This window comes from Apteryx mantelli, chromosome 19, assembly GCF_036417845.1.
Source record: "Apteryx mantelli isolate bAptMan1 chromosome 19, bAptMan1.hap1, whole genome shotgun sequence".
Taxonomy (NCBI): Eukaryota; Metazoa; Chordata; class Aves; order Apterygiformes; family Apterygidae; genus Apteryx; species Apteryx mantelli.
This window is the reverse complement of record NC_089996.1, coordinates 16464762-16470104: the sequence shown is the minus strand read 5'-3', so window position 1 is coordinate 16470104 and position 5343 is coordinate 16464762. Positions and strand designations below refer to the sequence as shown.

Below are 5343 nucleotides of genomic sequence, written 5' to 3'. Positions count from 1 at the left end.
TGGGCTCCCTTCATTGATAACCTCGCCCAGCAAACGCCGTGAATTATACTGGCGGTGTGCGAACTCACGGCGATATATTTAGCTACAAATTATGACCCTGCGTTTAACAGGGTCTTAAGCGAGCAGGGAGCAGCGGAAGGGCCCGAGCCCCCCGCGCGGCGTGGCCGGGGGCCGCGGGGAGCCGGTGCCCCGTGCCCGGCCCCGGCCCCGGACGGCGCGGACGAGGCTCCCTCCTTCCCGGCGGGGATGCCCCCGCGCTCCCCTTCCAGCCGCGTCCCTCCGGGATTTCTCCCGGCCTCTTCCCGAGACCTGCACGTCCCCTCGGTTTCCCTCGGCTTGTGTTGAAGGAACGAAGAGGCTTAGAGGCTTTTTTATTTTTTTAAAAATATTTATTTAATTTTTTTTGCAGTCAAGAAATTGTTTCTAATTTGCTCCTTGACTAATAGCGGCCGGAACAATGAGCCAGCCCCAAACAATTGCATTACTCACAGGCGCCCAACACGCAATTACCCAAATGCGGAGATTTGCCTCGTGCGCTCCTATTAGGCAATTATTTAGTGCGCTGGGTTAATCCATAATATTATTTAACAGGCCGGAGCCCTGTTCCCGTCCTTTCCCAGATGGAGAGGCAGATTCAACTGCAATATTTTAACGCGTTTCCCCGGAGCGCGGGGGTGAGCCGAGGTCCGCCGCGCCGCGCTGCATATTCCTCGGGGCGGCGGGAGGAGGCTTCCCGGGGCCGGGCTTGCTGCGACCGTCGCTTTGGAACAATAAATGCAAAATAATAAAAGAAGGAGAAGAGCGTGCTTGGGGCGCGGGGGAGGGGGCGGCATGCAGGCACGGGGCGTCCCCGGGGACGGACCTGCACCGAGGGGGCCCGCAGTGCGGCCCCGCTCCTTGCTCCGACGGCGGGAAGCCGCGGCAGCCCCGGGCGCGGAGCCGCCGTCCCGGCCCCGCTGCCCGCCCGTGGGGTCGGTGCGAGCCTGCGGCGCCCTGCGTGCCCGTCCCCGGAGCCTCCGGCTGCGGTTTGGGGGTGCGTGTGCGGGTCTGCGCGTGCACCGCATCCACGAGCGTGTATTAGGCTGTATTGGTGTGTTTGTGTGTGCATTGGTCCGTGCAGCGTGCACGTCCGTGTGTCCCCATGCGCATTACTCCAGGCTACATCTGCGTGTCTCTGCGTGCATTTGTGTGTTGTGTGTGTGTGTGTGTGTGTGTGTGTGTGTGTGTGTGTGTGCATGCCACGTCCGCCGCGTGTGCTGCACCCGCGTGTCCCCCCGTGCATCGCTCCGTGTCCGGGGGTGCAGGAGCTCCGTGCCGTGTGCGTGAGCGCCGTGTGCCCCTGCGTGCACCAGTCCGTGTGCCGTGTCCCCGCCGTGTGCCCCCCCGTACCGTGCGGTGCCGGCGGCGCGGACGGTCCCGGTGCTCGGTGGCCGCAGGGTCCCCGCCGGCCCCGGGGCTGCGCCGTGTCCCCCGGTCGCTCTCCTTCTTAATTCAATTGTCGTCTCGGCGTAATGAATAGCCCCATTGTAATCTAATATCTTTTACAAGTTATTTTGATTTATTCTTGCATTTTCAATCAATTACGTCCTTTTATTTCGAAAATGACCGCCGGCCTCCGGCGCGGGGGCCGCGGTGGCAGGCGCTGCCGGGCCCGGGCAGGGCCGAGGGGCCCCGCTGAGCAGTGCGGGCTTCCCCGCGCCCGGCCGGCCGCTCCTCTCCCTCCGCCGCCGGCTTCCAGCGCCTTCCCCCCGCACGGCCCCCGCGGACCCCCGGCATCGCACGGCCCCCTGCGCGGCAGAGCCTCTTCTGCGCTGCACGGCCCCCACCTCCCGCTTGCACTGCGTAACCCCCCTACTCTGCATTGCCTCTTTGCATTGCACAGCCACCCAGCATCGCACGGCCCCCCCCCCACCTCCCGCTTGCATTGCACGGCCCCCCCACACCCCCCCGCTTGCATTGCGGAGCCCCCCAGCATCGCAGGCCCCCCCCCGCATGCATTACACAGCCCCCCGGCATTGCACGGCCCCCCACCTCCTGCTTGCATTGCACAACCCCCCCGGCATTGGGCGGCCCCCTGCACTGCCCGGCCCCCCAGCTCCCGTTTGCATTGCACGGCCCCCCTGCATTGCACGGCCCCCCGGCTCCCGTTTGCATTGCACGGCCCCCCGGCTCCCGTTTGCATCGCACGGCCCCCCTGCACTGCCCGGCCCCCCAGGTGCCCTTGCAGCGCGCGGCGCGGGGCCCGGCGCGGGGGCTGGCGGCCGCGCGCCCCCTCCCCTGCCCGGCAGACCTGCAGGGAGCGCATTGTTGGCGGAGTCAGTGGGTGACTCCGGCCGTTTCCCCTTTCTCCGCTGGCTTTGATCTCCCCCGCGTCGCTCCCGGGCCGTGGGGCGGCGGGGTCCGCCCGGGGGGGCCTGGAAACCGCCCCGGTTTATCTCCTTTCATCGCGCGGCCCCGGGCCGCCTTGAAACCGCGCGGCCAGTAATTGCTTTTTGCAGGCAGCCCAGTGCGGGCTGGCCCGCAGCCAATCAGCGCCTTGTTTACACTGCGTGATTGACAGCGGGCTGGCGGGCGGCCAGCCAATCCGCACCGCCCCGCCAGGGCGGGGGGAGGGGGGAGCGCGCGCCCGGGAGGGGGCGGCGGCGGGGGGAGGGGAGCGCCGCGGGGTTAACCCTCGCCGCGCCGGGGAGAAGTGCAGAAAGGGAGCGCGGCGGGCGGGGGCTGCGGTGGAGCTCGGGGCTCGCTGCCGGGCGCGGGGCAGCGGGATGCATGCGGGGCACGGGCAAGGTGGGGGGAGCCCACCCGGTACTCCCCGGCCCAGCCTCGCTGCGGGGGGAGGGCACTCCGCGCCGGCTCCCTCCCCTTGCAAACGCGCAACGGGTGGTTGATGCAAATAAACGGGCTTTTCTTTTTTTTCCTCCCTTTCTCCTTAATAGCATAACAAACGCTTCTCCCCAGCGCGGCTGGGGAGGGGGGGCTCCGGCTGGCGTCACTGCGCTCACCCCCGGCTGGTGGTCCCGAGAAGGGGCGGGGAAGGGGTTGCATTGCAGCGGGGGTTGCATTGCACCGCCGGTGCAATGCAACCCCCGCTGCAATGCAACCCCCGCCGCAAAGCAGCGCGCGCGCGCGCGCGCGCGCTAAGGGGGGAGGGCGTGCGGGCGCGCGCCGGGCGCGCGGCCCCCCATTCATCCGCCGGGCTTGAATTCGGCGCCGCCGGGCCGCGTCGCAGCCCCCGCCGCGCCCTGATTGGCAGGGCGCTGGCGGGGCGCCAGCCTATTGGGAGGGCCCGCTGACGCAACGGGCGGGCGGCGCTGGCGGGCGGCGGGGGGGAAGGGGGGGCGGGGGGGGCGCGGGGCGCGAGCGCCGCGCGGCGGCCAATCAGGGGGCGCGCGCGGCACGCGCTTATTAGCATGCAGGGCGCGTCGCGCGGCGGAGTGCGCGGCAGGCGGGGACCCGCGGCGGGGTCCCTCTCCCTTTCTGCAGGAGCAGCCGGTGCATGTGCAGTGCACCGGCGAGCACAGTGCAAATACCAGTAGGAATACAACACACAGCCCCACTCCCCGAGTTAATTGTATTGCATTCACCCTGTGCAAGGAACACCCCTCCAGTAAGTAACTGCAATTATATTTTTTGTTTGGGTTTTGTATATATATATATATAATTTTATTTTTTTGCGCTTTTTATTTTTTTTGGATTAAAAAAAAATTGCAACCGAGCAAAATTCCCGGCGGTGGATTTTTAGCTTTTGTTTTGTTTTATTTTATTTTATTTTTGGCGTAGCGAGGGGTTTTGCCGGTGGAAAATGCCCTCTCTTAATACCGTTTTCCTCTGAGGACAATACGGATTCGTGTGGTTTCGCTCTCTTCCGCCCGCAGCGGCGCGCAGGGCCGGTGCCCGGCTCTCCCCACGGGCGCCGGGCGGCCGCGCCGCCGGGAGGACATGTTGCCACGGGCCGCGCCGCGGCCGGGAGCGGCCCCGGCGGGGCGGCCGGGGCGAGGCGGGGGCGCCGCGGGCTCCGGGCCGCGCTCGCCGCCCTTTGTTCGCCGGCGGCGGCGGCGGCGGCGGCGGCCCCGGCGCGGCCCTTCCCGGCAGCGGCGCCGGATCGGGCCCGGCGGCCCCGGCGCTGCCGAGAACAATGCCCCGCCGGGCCCGCCGCCTTTGTGCGGCCTCCCCGCCGCCGAGCGGGCACCGGGGCCGGCGGGGAAACCGGCGGCCCGTGCACCGGGGCCAGCGGGGAAACGAGGGCCCGGGCACCGGGAGAACCGGGGAAATGGTGGCCCGTGCACCGGGGAAAGCAGGAAATCAGGGGGCCCGTGCACCGGGGGAAACCGAGGAAGTGAGGGCCCGTGCACCGGGGGAACTAGGAAAATAGGGGCCCGTGCACCGGGGGAACCGGGGAAATAAGGGCCCGTGCACCGGGGAAGCGAGGGCCCGTGCACCGGGGGAACCGGGGAAGCGAGGGCCCGTGCACCGGGGGAACCGGGGAAGCGAGGGCCCGTGCACCGGGGGAACCAGGAAAATAGGGGGCCTGTGAACCGGGGAAACCGGGGAAGTGAGGGCCCGTGCACCGGGGGAACCAGGAAAATAGGGGGCCCGTGCACCGGGGGAATCGGGGAAAAATGGGAACCCGTGCGCTGGAGTAAACCGGGGACGTGAGGGTCCGTGCACCGGGGGAACCGGGAAAATAGGGGGTCCGTGCACAGGGGAGCAGGAGAAATGAGGGCCCGTGCACAGAAAGCGCCAGGAAAATAGGGAGCCCGTGCACCGGGGGACCGGGGAAACGATGGCCCGTGCACCGAGGAAACCGGGGTAAAACGGGAACCCGTGCACCGGGAAACCGCGGGCCCGTGCACCTAGGGAACCAGGGAAACGCGGACCCGCGCACCGGGGGAAAACGGCGGCTCGCGCACCGGGGAAACGGGGAAACCGCGGGCCCGTGGAGCGGGGAAACGAGGGCCCGCGCACAGGGAAAACCGAGGGGAAACGGGGGGCCGGTGCAGCGGGGGAAGCAGGCGGAACTGGCGACCGCGTTGCGGAGGGGGGGAAAAAAAAAAAAGGAGGAAACCCGGGGGCCGCGCACGGAGGGGGAAATTGCGGAAAAGCGGGGGGCACCGCGCACCGGGAAAAGCGGGGCAGCGGCGGGCCGTGCGGCGCCCTCACGCTCTGCCTTTTTCTCTCCCTTGCGCCCAGGAGCAGAGGATGAGCCGGGAGCCCCGGCGCGGAGCGCGGCCCGCTGCTGCCGCCGCCGCCGCCGCCGAGCGCGGCCCGCCGCGGCCCTGAGCATCGCCCGCCTCGCGCAGGAGCCACGTCCGCGGCCCGCGGGGCCCCCGCCGGGTGCATGCC

General features: G+C 68.7%; 1 long non-coding RNA gene across 1 annotated transcript; it reads right to left on the bottom strand.

Moving 5' to 3' along the window:
* Positions 1–392: 392 nt before the first annotated feature.
* On the bottom strand, positions 393–2469 carry LOC136993683 (uncharacterized). Its single transcript, XR_010886083.1, has 3 exons — positions 2291–2469; positions 1390–1538; positions 393–760 (listed from the first exon to the last, which is right to left on the bottom strand). It is a non-coding gene; the product is annotated as an uncharacterized lncRNA (long non-coding RNA).
* Between the last annotated feature and the right edge of the window lie 2874 nt (positions 2470–5343).